The 15,186-nt window shown below is 43.9% G+C and overlaps 2 non-coding genes across 2 annotated transcripts; one reads left to right on the plus strand and one right to left on the minus strand.

The window, feature by feature from the left end:
- Positions 1-1,057: 1,057 nt before the first annotated feature.
- Positions 1,058-1,146, minus strand: trnap-ugg (transfer RNA proline (anticodon UGG)). Its single transcript is given in 2 exon segments — positions 1,058-1,093; positions 1,111-1,146. It is a non-coding gene; the product is annotated as a tRNA-Pro (tRNA).
- An 11,550-nt stretch (positions 1,147-12,696) lies between these two features.
- On the plus strand, positions 12,697-12,778 carry trnas-gcu (transfer RNA serine (anticodon GCU)). The gene has a single exon. It is a non-coding gene; the product is annotated as a tRNA-Ser (tRNA).
- Positions 12,779-15,186: the final 2,408 nt, after the last annotated feature.

A 15,186-nucleotide genomic window follows, 5' to 3' on the forward strand; every position in this document is an offset into this window, starting at 1 on the left:
AAGAAAATCGATGAGTCAATCCAAGCTAAACAGAAACACTGAAGAATTCCATTCCAAACCAGAACACAGTTAGAGGCATTTTTTGTATTCAAAGCTGGGCATTAGTATTTAATAGTTGATATATAATTTTGAATATATTTGAATTTCTTTATTCATTTGGCACTGCTGAACATGAAGCAGTCTTAAATCATTGAATTTTTTTTTGTAAAATCTGACTTACCAGATTAAAATATTAGATCAAGGGAGAAATTTCAAAGATTACTGGACCAGTAATCCAGAGGCCTGGACTCAAGATCCAGTGACAGCCAGGACGTCAAGGCGGGAAACACTCCGCACTAGTCTGCAGTGAGCGATTCCATCGAAGGTAGAGCACAATCTCCTTAATATAAGAATGTATATTTTATAATAATTAATCACTCAAGACCTTCCTGGTCTCTGCATCTCAGCTGCTCTCTGGATAAACTTGCAGAAAGTATTTCAACCTGTAAAGCAGGGAATGTATAATGATATTTTCTCGCCTTCGGGCAATATTTTAATCAATACAGTGTGGGACAACCTGTCTGGGCACAACTCCACGAGTTTCTCTTGAACTAGTGACCTCACAATCACTAACTTCTATGGTAACAATCTTCAGCTCATCACCTCCGGTACGTAGCTCTAATCTTAATGTACATTTAAACAACCTTTCAAGTCCAGTTACAGTTTTTGTTGCCTTACCTGCACAAGCATAAAAAGTGAAAAACGGAAGCAAGTTTAACTGAACATTCTGGTGGTCAGTTCGGGCACGGGAAAAAAATTAAAGGACTCGGACCAGGTCGGATGCGGTGCTGTCAGGCTTGGGTCGGGTTTCATTTGCTGACCCGAGCAGGCCTTTAGTTACTGTTGCAACCTTATATTCCCACTTGACAATCTGTATATTTTGTTCATTTCAATTTTGTCGACAAGCTCTTTGAATCCAGTTCCCCGGTCCTCAAGCAGGCTCAGTTTGGAAATCGATTCCGCTTTCTGGAAGGCTGAAAGCAATCGATGACCTTAAACTAAAAATGGCAACAGAGAAGGGCTCGTCTGGGATTTGAACCCAGGACCTCTCACATATTAATCATTTATATACCCAAAGCGAGAATCATACCCCTAGACCAACGAGCCACCGTTGGCATAGTTTTTATTCGCTCCTGTGGAATTTCACTGGCACCCACAGCCGATCATGCATTTTTTTCAGATCAAAACAATATCCTACAAAGCTGAAATAAAAACAGAAAGTGCTGGAAATACTCAGCACCTCTGACAGCATCTGTGGAGAGAGAAACAGAGTTAACATTTCAGGGTTTTCACCTTTTGTTTGAGCCATCTTTTCAGACTGCTTCTGTCCATCCAATTTCACTTTTTACTCTATCCACATTCTAAGGGTGGTGCAGTGGTGAGCACTGTAGCTTCACAACTTCAGTGACCCTGATTCAGTTCTGTATACTGCCTGTGTGGAGTTTGCAAGTTGTTTATGTGGGCTTCCACAAGGTACTCTGGTTTCCTCCCACAACGAAAGACTTGTGGGTTGATAGATAAATTGACAGTTGCAAATTGGCCCTAGGGTAGGTGATAGGAGAAATGTGGGGATGTGGTAGGGAATTCTGGGTTAACATAGGATTAGTATAAATGGGTGGTTGATGGTCAGTGCAGACTCAGTGGGCCAAAGGGCCTATATCAGTGCTGTATATCTCTATAACCATTCTCTAAGCAAATGCATTTTTCATGAATTCCTCATTTCATTTATTAACGACAATTTTATATTTCCGGCCCTTGCTTCATACGATACCACAAGTGGAATCATGTTTCCATCAACCCGATCAAACCCCTTCACTATTTCCTCATATTGCAATGTTTCTTTCACCCTGACAGACTGTGGAGTTTCTGCTGCTTGATTGCAGTTCTTGCTTCCCGCCAGTAGATGTCACCTCACTCCAATATAGTGAAGTTAACAAATGTGAGAGAGACACAACAGGAAATAATTGTTCACATTATAGTGAATGTGTGGGATTTAGAAATACTAGGAGTGGAGACGAGTTATTATTGAATTTGTCAAACCAAACATATGTTATAATGTTGTGTTAAATCTGTCACTCTGTTGTCTTGATTCTGAGAGTGACATCGACTCATCGAGTCATTGGGTCATTTGTGGTATAGAAGGAGGTCATTCGCCCCATCGAGTACAGGCCAGCTCTCCATGGAGCGATCCAGTCAGTCCCACTCTTCTGCTCGATCCCCCTAGCCCTGTAAATTTATTTCCTTCAAATGCCCATCGAAATTCCTTTTGTAACCAACGATTGTCTCCACTTCCTCCGCCCACAGGGGCAGCGAGTTGCAGATCATTACCAATCACTGTGTAAAAAAGTTCTTCCGCACATTCCCCCTGCATCTCTTCTCCAAAACCTTCAATCTGAATGCCCTAGTCCTTGTACCAATAGTTAATGGGAACAATTTTTCCTTGCCAACTTATCTAAAACTGTCATAGCCTTCGACACCTCTATCAATTCTCCCCTCAATCTCCTTTGATACAGGCAGAAAAAACCCTGTTTTTCTAACCTAACCTTGAAACTAAAACCCTCCATCCCTGGAACTATTCTGGTAAATCTCCTCTGCATCCTCTCAAGAATCCGCACATGCTTTCTAAAGATTGGTGAGCAGATCTGGATGCAACACTCCAATTGGGGCCTAACCAGAGTTCAGCATAACAACCCTGCTTTTGTACTCAATGTCTCTATTTATAAAGCCCAAGATCCCACATGCTTTGCTAACCACTCTCGCAATATTTCTGAACAGTTGAGGTGACTGAGCGGTTTCAGCTTCTCTGTTCAGATTGCAGCTTTCACTGGAGGCATGTGTTTAAATCCCACTTCTGACAACTTGATTTTCAGTTACTTTGCAGAGCTTCCTTGAAGGTTTGAGGTAGAGTAAATACTGAGGAACTGTTTCTAACTGCTGAACGGTCAATAACCGAAGGTTACAGATTTAATGTGACTCACAAAACTGGAAAGAACTTGAGGAAAAATTCCTTTCTGCAACGTATGGTTAGGATTTCAGTTATGTGGATAGATTGGAGAAGCTGGGGTTGTTCTCCTTAGAGAGGAGATTTGATAGAGGTGTTCACAATCATGAGGGGTCGTGACAGACCCGATAGAGAGAAACTGTTGGTAGAAGGATTGAGACTCAGGTAAAAACTGTGGCTCAGTTGGTCACTCTCACCTCGAAATCACAAGCTTCTGGGTTCAGAGTTCACAGCTGACACTCCAGTACAGCACTGAGGGTGTTGAAGGTGCTGCCTTTCAGGTGGGATGTTAAACCAAGACCTGGTCTGCATGTTTGGGTGAATGTAAAAGATCCCATGCTGCAATTTCAAACAAGTGAAGAGCAATTCTCCCTGGTGTTGTGATCAATATTTGCCCCTCAATCAGATCAGTTGGTCATTATCACATTGCTGTTTGTGGGTATTAGCTGCTGCATTTCTGACATTACAACAGTGATTACACTTCAAAAGTATTTCATTGTCAACAAAGTGCTTTGATATATCCAGTGGTCAGGAAAGGTGCTATATAAATGCAAGTCTTTTCTTTTTTATCACAACACATTACTGTGTAAAAAATGGTTCTTCATGTCACCTCTGGTTCTTCTGCCAATCACCTGATATCTGTGTCCTCTGCTTACTGACCCTTTTACCACTGGAAACAGTTTCTCCTTATTTAAACTATTGAAAACCTCCATGATTTTGAACAAATGTGTCAAATCTTTTCTGAATTTTCTCTGCTGCAAGGAGAACAACCCCAGCTTCTCCAATCTCTCCACATCACTGAAGTCCCTCACCCTGCTACCATTGTGGCAAATCTCTTTTTTATTCTTTCACGGAATGTGGGCATCGCTGGCAACGGCAGCATTTATTGCCCATTGCTAACTTCCCTTGAGAAGGTGGTGGTGAGCCGCCTTTTTGAGCTGTTGCAGTCCATGTGGTGTAGGTAAATCCACAGTGCTGTTCGGAAGGGAGTTCCAGGATTTTGATCCAGTGACAGTGAAGGAACGGTGATATAGTTCCCAGTCAGGATGGTGTGTAGCTTGGACGGGAACTGGCAGATGGTGGTGTTCCTATGCATCCAATGTCCTTCTAGGTGGTCGAGGTCAAGGGTTTGGAAGGTGCTGTCGAAGGAGGCTTGGTGAGTTATTGCAGTGCATCTTGTAGATGGTACGCACTGCTACCACTGTTCACTGGTGGTGGAGGGAGTGAATATTTAAGGTGGTGGATGGGGTGCTGATCAATCGAGCTACTTTGTCCTGGATGATGTTGAGCTTCTTGATTGTTGTTGGAGCTGCACTCATCCAGGCAAATGGGGAGTATTCCATCACGCTCCTGACTTGTGCTTGTGGATGGTGGACAGGAGGTGAGTGATTCACAGCAGAATTCCCAGCCTCTGACCTGCTCTTGTAGCTACGGTATTTATGTGGCTGATCCAATTCAGTTCCTGCTCGATGGTAACCCCCAGAATGTTGATAGTGAGGGATTCAGCAATGGTAATGCCATTGAATGTCAAGGGGAGATGGTTAGATTCTCTCTTGTTGGAGATGTTCATTGCCTGGCACTTTTGTGGGTTGAATGTTCCTTGTCACTTATCAGCCCAAGCCCAATGTTGTCCAGGTCTCTCTACATGTGGACACGGACTGCTTCAGTAGCTGAGGAGTTGCTAATGCTACTGAACATTTTGCAATCATCAGCGAACATCCCCACTTCTGACCTTATGATAGAGGGAAGGTCATTGATGAAGCAACGGAAGATGGTTGGGGCCTAGGACACTACCCTGAGGAACTCCTGAGTGCTGTTCTGGGACTGAGATGATTGGCCGCCCACAACTATCACCATATTCCTTTGCGCTAGGGATGACTCCAACTAAAGAACAAAGAACAAGGAAAATTACAGCACAGGAACAGGCCCTTCGGCCCTCCAAGCCTGCGCCGATCCAGATCCTCTACCTAAACATGTCGCCTATTTTCTAAGGGTCTGTATCTCTTTGCTTCCTGCCCATTCCTGTCTCTGTCTAGATACATCTTAAAAGACGCTATCGTGCCCGCGTCTACCACCTCCGCTGGCAACGCGTTCCAGGCACCCACCACCCTCTGCGTAAAGAACTTTCCACGCATATCCCCCCTAAACTTTTCCCCTCTCACTTTGAACTCGTGACCCCTAGTATTTGAATCCCCCACTCTGGGAAAAAGCTTCTTGCTATCCACCCTGTCTATACCTCTCATGATTTTGTACACCTCAATCAGGTCCCCCCTCAACCGTCGGCTTTCTAATGAAAATAATCCTAATCTACTCAACCTCCCTTCATAGCTAGCACCCTCCATACCAGGCAACATCCTGGTGAACCTCCTCTGCACCCTCTCCAAAGCATCCACATCCTTTTGGTAATGTGGCGACCAGAACTGTATGCAGTATTTCAAATGTGGCCGAACCAAAGTCCCATGCAACTGTAACATGACCTGCCAACTCTTGTACTCAATACCCCGTCCGATGAAGGAAAGCATGCCGTATGCCTTCTTGACCACTCTATTGACCTGCGTTGCCACCTTCAGGGAACAATGGACCTGAACACCCAAATCTCTCTGTCCATCAATTTTCCCCAGGACTTTTCCATTTACTGTATAGTTCACTCTTGAATTGGATCTTCCAAAATGCATCACCTCGCATTTACCCTGATTGAACTCCATCTGCCATTTCTCTGCCCAACTCTCCAATCTATTTATATTCTGCTGTATTCTCTGACAGTCCCCTTCACTATCTGCTACTCCACCAATCTTAGTGTCGTCTGCAAACTTGCTAATCAGACCACCTATACTTTCCTCCAAATCATTTATGTATATCACAAACAACAGTGGTCCCAGCACGGATCCCTGTGGAACACGTCTCCATTTTGAGAAACTCCCTTCCACTGCTATTCTCTGTCTCCTGTTGCCCAGCCAGTTCTTTATCCATCTAGCTAGTACACCCTGGACCCAATGCGACTTCACTTTCTCCATCAGCCTACCATGGGGAACCTTATCAAACGCCTTACTGAAGTCCATGTATATGACATCTACAGCCCTTCCCTCATCAATCAACTTTGTCACATCCTCAAAGAATTCTAGTGGAGAGTTTTCTCCCTGGTGGCCATTGACTTCAATTTTGCAAGGGCTCCTTGATGCCCTTGGCAAGAGCAGTCACTGTCTCCTCACCTCACCTCTTGAGTTCAGCTCTTTTGTCCAAATTTGGGTCAAGGCTTCAACGAGGTCAGGAACCAAGTGGCTCTGGCAGAACCCAAAATGAGCATTGATGAGCAGGTTATTGCTGTGTAAGTGCTGCTTGATAGCACTGTCAATGACACCTTCCATCACTTTACTGATGATCAAGAGGAGGCTGATGGGGCAGTAATTGGCAGGGTTGGATTTGTCCTGCTTTTTGTTTGCAGGACATACCTGGGCAATTTTCCATGTTGCTGGGTCGATGCCAGTGTTGGAGCTGTACTGGAACAGCGTGGCTAGTGGCGCGGCTGGTTCTGGAGCATCAGTCATCAGCACTACAGCCGGGATGTTGTCAGTATCCAGTGCCTTCAGCCATTTCTTGATATCATGTGGAGTGAAGTGGATTTGCTGAAGATTGGCATCTGCGATGCTGGGGACATCAGGAGGAGGTCGAGATGCATCATTTAGTTGATACTTGTGGCTGAAGATGGTTGCAAATTATTCAACCTTGTATTTTGCACTGATATGCTGGTCTCCCCTTTCATTAAGGATGGGGATATTTGTGGAACCTCCTGTTGATTGTTTAATTATCCACCACCATTCAGGACTGGATGTGGCAGGACTGCAGAGCTTTGATCTGATCTGTTGGTTGTGAGATCACTCAGCTCTGTCTATTGCATGCTGCTTCCACTGTTTGACATGCAAGTAATCCTGTGTTGTAGCTTCACTCATTTTTAGGTCTGCTTGGTGCTGCTCCTGACATGCCCTCCTGCACACTTCATTGAACCACTATTGCTCCCTTGGCTTGATGGTAATGGTAGAGTGAGGGATATGTCAGGCTATGAGGTAACATATTGTGTTTAAATACAATTCTGCTGCTGCAGATGGCCCACAGTGCCTCATGGATGCCCAGTTTTGAGTTGCCAGATATGTTCATTTCTTCCCTCAGATATAATTGGAAAAAAATTCCAAAGGAATGCATGTACTAAACAAAAAGGAGAGAGAAATAAATACTGACAAAATAGATGGCAGCATTTGCAAGGTAAAAAGATTTATAAGTTTTATTATCGATGAGTGAGAGGAATATATCACACTTTGGGGCTTCTGTAAGTGGATTTACTGATAATTTTGGGAATTGATAGGAAGCTGCTTCATGGTTGGTGGAACAAACTCCCGCCCTTGGGGTGGAGCCAACAGCTGCATCCGTCCAATAACAGACAGAGTAGAAGTACTGTATCAGGCCTTGTTAGCTCAGAGCATGAGACTTTTAATCTCAGGGTCTTCGATTTGAGACCCATGTTGTGTGGTTGTTCTTCCCTTTTTCAGACTTCATCGGCAGAGAGTTCAAGGGGTGTTTGAAATTAAATTCAACAACATCACCAGATTTCAACTCCCCCCTCCCAGTGTAGTTGAATGGACCTTCAACCTCTGCCCTCCCCCTTCCCCTCCCTCCCAGAACTGCAACAGGGATCCCCTTGTCCTCACTTTCCACCCACCTGCCTCCACAGCAGCACAGTGGCGCAGTGGTCAGCATTGCAGCCTCACAGTTCCAACAACCCAGGTTCAATTCTGGGTACTGTCTGTGTGAAGTTTGCAAGTTCTCCCTGTGTCTGTGTGGGTTTCCTCCGGGTGCTCCAGTTTCCTCTCACAAGCCAAAGGACTTGCAGGTTGGTAGGTAAATTGGCCATTATAAATTGCCGCTAGTATAGGTAGGTCGTAGGGAAATATAGGGACAGGTGGGGATGCGGTAGGAGTATAGAATTAGTATAAATGGGTGGTTGATCGTCGGCACAGACCATGTGGGCCGAAGGGCCTGTTTCAGTGCTGTATCTCTAAACATAAACACATCCAAAGGATCATCCTCCACCATTTCCGTCACCTCCAGCGTGATGCCACCACCAAACGCAACTTCCCCTCCCTTGTCAGCATTCCGAAGGGATTGTTCCTTCCACAACACCCTGGACCACTCCTCCATTACCCCAACACCTCTTCACCTTCCCATGCAATCGCAGGAGATATAATACCTGCCCTTTTCCCTCTTCTCTGCTCATTATCTAAAGCCCCAAACACTACTTTTAGGTGAAGCAGCGATTTACTTGTACTTCTTTCAATTATGTATACTGTATTCACTACTCACAATCCGGGCTCCTCTAAACTGGGGAGACCAAAAGCAGATTAGGTGGAACACCTCTGCTCAGGCCGAAAGCATGATCCTGAGCTTCTGGTTGCTTGCCATTTCAACACTCCCCCCTGCTCTCATGTCAACATTTCTGTCTTTGGCCTGCTCCAGTGTTCCAGTGAAAATCGACCCAAGCTCGAGGAGCAGCACCTGACCTTTTGATTCGGCACTCTACAGCCTTGTGGATTGAACATTGTGTTCAATAACATCAGAGCATGACTGGTGTCAGGCAACCACAAGCATTAACACACTTTGTCCCAGGACAGCTTTGTTATTTAATCTCTCCTGCCCTCTGCCCTATCAAACACCTTCCCCTTTGTTCTCTCCCACATGCCCCTCCCCTTCACTTGTTTAAAAACTAATTATTTTCTAACCTGTGTCAGTTCTGATGAAATGTCACAGACCGGAAATGTTAACTCTGTTTCTCTCACCACAGATGCTGCCAGAGCTATTGAGTATTTCCAGCACTTATTGTTTTTATTTCAGATTTCCAGCATCTGCAGTATTTTGCTTTTATTGTGTCAGAAAGTCTTTCCTTGATTCAGGACTCTTACCTCTCTCCAGAATCTCTCTGCTAAAGATTGAACTTTATCTCATTTCACTCACAGCTCAGGGTCAGTGTGGCACAGTGGGACCTCTGGCTGTCTCCCACTTCACAGTCCATCAGTACTGAGAAAACAATGGGGAATATTACTCACATGTTGTGTTCTGTAACTTTTTACAAACACTTTAATGTATATATTGTCTTCCAAAGCAGTGACAGAATGGTGGCTTTCGTGTGTTGTTGAAATAGCTTTGTTGAGTTCGTGCTGTACTAACAGTTGAACACTTTTTGGTTCAATACCAAGTTTTGGCACTTTCAAACTCTCCTGTGTCTTTTTCTTTGGCTCCAATTGTCAAGCTGTTTGATTTACTCTGAAATTAGCACCAGAGAACCAAGGCACCAGCGAGCATGAGGAGCTGTAATTAGCACAGATCAAATCCACTTAATACTTCTGACTGAAGATGGTTGCAAATGCTTCAGTTTTGCCTTTTGCACTGACTTGCTCAGCACCACCATCATTGAGGATGTGAATGTTTTTGGAGCCTCCTCATCTTGTTAGTTATTTAATTATCCACCACCATTCACGACTGGATGTGGCAGGACTGTGGAGCTGTGATCTGATCCTGAGGGAGATATCCGTGCGTGGAGTGGCGGGATGTATGGAGAGTGATCCTGGAGAGGGTGTCTGATCCTGGAGTGGAAGCTTTCTGTGGAGGTACAGGAGTGGGCCATTCAGCCCCAGTGTTTTATAAAGGTTTAGCATAACTTATTTGCTTTTACTCTATGCCTCTATTAATAAAGCCAATTGTCCTGTTTGCTCTTAGCAACCTTTTCAAACCTTGATCAAAAAAGATTGGTGGACATTGTCTCATTCTTCCTCCCAAACTGTATCACTTCACAATTCTCTGTGTAAAATTTTATCTGTTGTGTGAAAGCCCATTTTACCAGTGTGTTTAAGTTCCTCTGAAGTGTGTTACTGTCACTGGCATAGGACGAAATTCACGAGCATTCTTTGATGCTATCTCCTTTGAAAGAGCAATCTTACACACGAGCTCAAATGTGGGATTTTGTGTGTTTAGTATCTTTCCTCATCCACCAATATAAGCACAAATCTGTCTCATAATGTACGGTCTAAGAATGTGCCAATGTTGCAAGGTGGTGATAAATTCTTCAGTGTCACAATGTACTCACCAACTGTTTCACTACTTTTCTGATTTCTGGATCCAAGTTTGTAGCTTTCCGCGATCTCTAGTGGCTTAGGGTTGAGCCTCACTTCAACGAAGAAACGGAAAATTATGATTTAAAGATTACACTGTCAATCATTCACATCTCTGTCTTCTCCTGAACTTCGAGTTCAAATTTGTTTGTGAAGTTGAGTCACACGTTAAGACAGCACAGTCGTTTTCTTTGTGAAGGAAGTGATTTAGGAATGACTGTTTGAAACTGTCCCTTCTTGCACAGAAATTCAGTGCAAATACTTGATCACTCACAATTTCCTTGAGATAAATTTGTTCACAATCGCATTCGACACGGAAACTGCCTCAGCATTAATCTCACTGAAGCAGAATGTGACCGTGTTGTTTGTTTCAGAATGTTGTTGCCATTATTTGTCGCTTTTAACCGAGACTGGGAGACAGGGCAAGTTTGATCCGAGGTTGGAATATATTATCATTCAGGAGCAAGAAAAATCAAAAGGAACAAAATAAGAAAACCCAGTCTCCAGATTTGAGAATCTGTAGATCCGCTTTGGGAAAGTGAATCAGAGCAGAATGAAGGGTGAACTGTCCAGAAGAGATGGAGACACTGCTCAGTCAACACGTTCCCCTGGTTTATGATGCTGGAACATTCATCACACAGAAATGATTCAACCCAATGACAAACATTCTTACAGCTGATAATTTATGCTACTGATTTAAGGACTGTTTCATGTGGTTACCGGGTGACGACGAGAAGATATTAAACTTTGTTCTATTCAATCTAGCTGTGATGAAGTTTGAATTTTTCTACCTTTTATAAACAGTATTTGAAGGGTCTCGGTAACAATGTTCAGTTTTGATGAGAGTGGGGTCTGGGTGAGAAGCTGCTGAGTGTGACAGGGTCAGGACTGGATGCAGGAAGTTCTCTGACAGTCTCCCTCTATCTCTCTAATGGGTTTGAGTTGATTTACGACTGGTAGCATTTATTTTACTTTTCTTATTTAGAGATACAGCACTGAAACATGCCCTTCGGCCAACCGAGTCTGTGCCAACCAGCAACCACCCATTTATACTAATCCTACATTAATCCCATATTCTCTACCACATCCCCACCATTCTCCAACCACGTACCTACATTTTGGACAATTTACAATGGCCAATTTACCTATCAACCTGCAAGTCTTTTGGAGGTGGGAGGAAACCAGAGCACCCGGCGGAAACCCACACAGACACAGGGAAAACTTGCAAACCCCACACAGGCAGTACCCAGAACTGAATCCTGGTCACTGGAGCTGTGAGGCTGTGGTGCTAACCATTGCGCCACTGTGCTGCTGTTGGTGCTTTGATAAATGAAGGAAGTTCCCTCCACCCATTTTTTTTGGACAGACAGTGTGGTATAAGGATGTAAAGGGTTAATGTTGAAGATGGTGGGATCAACCCCTCCCAATGTCAGAGTGATAATGTAACAGTCACATGAGATGAAGTTCGGGAGAAGAGAGAGCAGCACCAAGGATGCTAGCTTAGCAGGCTTGATGAGTGTGTATTTTGTATTGTGTAAATTAGAAAAGAGTTCTTAGTTCTTTCAGCAGGAAATGTGTCCAGAAAATATCGAGAAACTCACAATTTTATTATTCAGGAGTCAGAACACTGATATTAATTCCAAGTGACAGTTCTGGGACCAATTAACAAAAAAAGTAGAGAATAATATTGCTCACTGATTGAAATCCCCCAGTGAGGAGACAGTTAAACAGGTGATCTGTTGGGGCATCCTTCGATCCAAGGTTTCAGCAACATTTAATCTCCCTTTTTGGTGAAATTCTCTGTTATTTGCAACTTTTTTTATCAGCTTTGATGGGTGAGTGAAAAAACTGAAAAAATGGAACAGTTCCATCCTTTCTTTTCTTCCTTCTTCTCTTCTTTCCATCAGTTTCTCTTTTCTGTCCCAGATCAATATAATGATGAGAATCCCAATTTAATCTGCTGTTTCTGGTGTTTTATCCATTCCAATCAAAATTTCAACATTCCAATCAAATCTATTTGTTATTCCACAGTGTCTCTCCATGTGTTTTATTCTGTTGTATTCTCTCACAGTCTGTTTGATGATCAATGTCACATCTCACTCTCTGTTCTGGTGAAGATCAGAAGCAATGATATCTGTTTACACCACCCGACAAGTTGGTCTGAGGCTGTGTCTCTCTGAACATGTGGAGTTAAAGCAATTCTTCCAGTCAGTTAGTTCAGTTGTCATTTTATGAGAAATTCGGTCATCATGACTTCGTCAGTGACCTCATGGTTCCGGTGTCTGAGTGATGTTAATCACGATGTGATGAAATGATTGTATGTTCCAGTCTTTCCGTGGTGGGTTTTCACACTGAGTAGAAATGTGTTGGACATGGTCTGAAAATGTTTCACACCGCTCCATTCCCAACTTCATTTACTTGCAGAAGATATATTTCCATCATGACACAGCTCGCTGCACAGCTAGAAGCTGTGCTGAAGGTGACAGCCATGCTTATGCAACTGACAAGGTGCCCGAGAGGTTAAGGCGATGGACTGCTAATCCATTGTGCTTTGCATGCGTGGGTTCGAATCCCATCTTTGTCGCTTGTTTATAAACTATTTATGTTGGGGGAGTTTATGTGTAAAGTCAGCCTCAAAACCCGTTTTTGTCTGTGTCCAGATAGTGATTCCAGAATTGGTTATACTTTATTAAAATTGAGACAGACATTTGGAATTCTTCACCCAAACTGCACTGGAATGAAGATCAAATAGGGATCACGAAACGGAGCAGGATTTTTCTTCCCCTCCTTCCTTCCATCTTTACTTTCTCTGGCTTTGCACCAAGTGAAAGACAAATGTGAAAAGCAAATGGTGAGGGAGCAGATGCAGAAAATTATCCTTTGGCAAGAAATTTATTTTCAAATCTTCTTGATAGATTAATTGAGTGAGCAATGCTTTGGCAGATGGAGTTTAAAATGAGGGGTCATCTACTACCTACGATAGATCAGAGCGTTTTTTTGGAAGAGGTGAGATGTTAGAAACGGCGGAGGAGCAGAGACCCGAATACTGAATTAATAAAAGCTCGTGGACTGGTCGAAAATAATGTGAAAAGTGAACAGTATATGAAGATTGGAACTCATGTTGCAGTGATATAAAGCTCTGTGCTCCTGAAGTAAATGTCCAAGCCCAGATTGTGGGGAATCTGTGGAGAGTGATTTGGTTTTTATTCATTCTTGGGTGTGAGTATCGCTGATAAGGCGAGCATTTATTCCCCATTCCTATTGCCGTTGAGAAGGTGGTGGAGAGCTGCCTTCTTGAACTGATGCAGTCCATATGGTGCAGGAACATCCACAGTGCAATTGGGGAGGGAGTTCCAGGATTGTGACCCAACAACAGTGAAGAAATGGCGATATCGTTCCAAGTCAGGATGGTGAGTGACTTGGAGGGGAACCTGCAGGTAGTGAGTTCCCATGCATCTGCTGCCCTTGTCCTTCGAGGTGATAGTGGTCACGAGTTTGGAAGGTGCTGTTGAAGGATACTTGGCGAGTTGCTGCAGTGCATATGGAGATGGTACACACTGCAGCCGCTGTTTACTGGTTGTGGAGGGATTGAATGTTTAAGGTGGCGGGTTAGGTGCCGATCAAGTGTGCTGCTTTGTCCTGGATGGTGTTGAGCTTCTTGAGTGTTGTTGAGTGGGATGTATTCCATCCCACTCCTGACTTGTGCCTTGTAGATGGTGGACAGGATTTGGGGTGTCAGGAGGTGAGATACTTGCTGCAGAATTCGTAATCTCTGACCTGCGCTTATAGCCACAGCATTGATGTGACTGGTCCAGTTACGTTTCTGGTCAAGATGTTGATGGTGGGGGATTTAACGATGATAATGCTTCTGAATATCAAAAGGTAGATTTTTTCTCTCTCTCATTGGAGATGTTCACTGCTTGGCACTTGTGTGGCCAGAAGGTTGCTTGTCACTTATCAGCTCAAGCCTGAATGTTGTTCAGGTCTTGCTGCTTGCAGGCACAGACTGCTTCAGTATCTGAAGAGTTGTGAGTCATCATCTAACATTCCCACTTCTGACTGATGTTGAAGAGAAAGTCGTCAATGAAACAGCTGGGATGTTTGGGTCTGCGACACTACCCTGAGAAACTCCTGAGGCAATGTCCTGGGCTGAGATGATTGGCCTCCACTAACCACAACATCTTGTTTTGTGCGAGGTATGACTTCAACAAGTGGAGAGTTTTCCCCCTGATTCCCATTGACTTCAATTTTGCTGGGGATCCTTGATGCCACACTCACTCAAGGGCAATCACTCTCACCTCTCCTCTGGAATTCCAGTCTTTCATCTCTGTTTGGACCAAGCTGCAATGAGGTCATACGAACATAAGATCAGAAGAACTAGTAGCAGGAGTAGGCCATTTGGCCCCTCGAGCTTGCTCCGCCATTCAATAGGATCATGGCTGACCTGATCATGACCTCAACCCCACTTTCTTGCCTGCCCACATAACCCTTGGCTCTCTTGTAGATACAAATCTTGAAGCCATTCAATGACCCAGCCTTCACTGCTCTCTGCGGTAAAGAATTCCAAAGATTAATGACCCTCTGAGAGAAGAAATTCCTTCTTAAATGAAAAACCCCTAAATCTGAAACTGTGTCCCCGAGTTCTAGATTCCACCACGAGAGAAAACATCCTCTCAGCATCTACCCTGTCAAGCTCCCTCAGAATCATATATGTCTCAATACGTTCTCCTTTCATTTTTCTCAACTCCAATGAGTATCGGTCCAACCTGCTCAACTTTCCTCATGAGACAACACCTTCATCACAGGAATTAATCCAATGAACCTTCTCTGAACTGCCTCCAATGCAAGTATATCCCTCCTTAAATAAGGAGACCAAAACTGTACACAGTACTCTTGGTGTGGTTTCACCAGCACCATGTACATTTGTCGCAAGACTTCTCTACTTTTATACTCCATCCCCCTTGCAATAAAGGGTAACATTCCGTTTGTCTT

This window comes from Heterodontus francisci, unplaced genomic scaffold, assembly GCF_036365525.1.
Source record: "Heterodontus francisci isolate sHetFra1 unplaced genomic scaffold, sHetFra1.hap1 HAP1_SCAFFOLD_75, whole genome shotgun sequence".
Lineage (NCBI taxonomy): Eukaryota > Metazoa > Chordata > Chondrichthyes > Heterodontiformes > Heterodontidae > Heterodontus > Heterodontus francisci.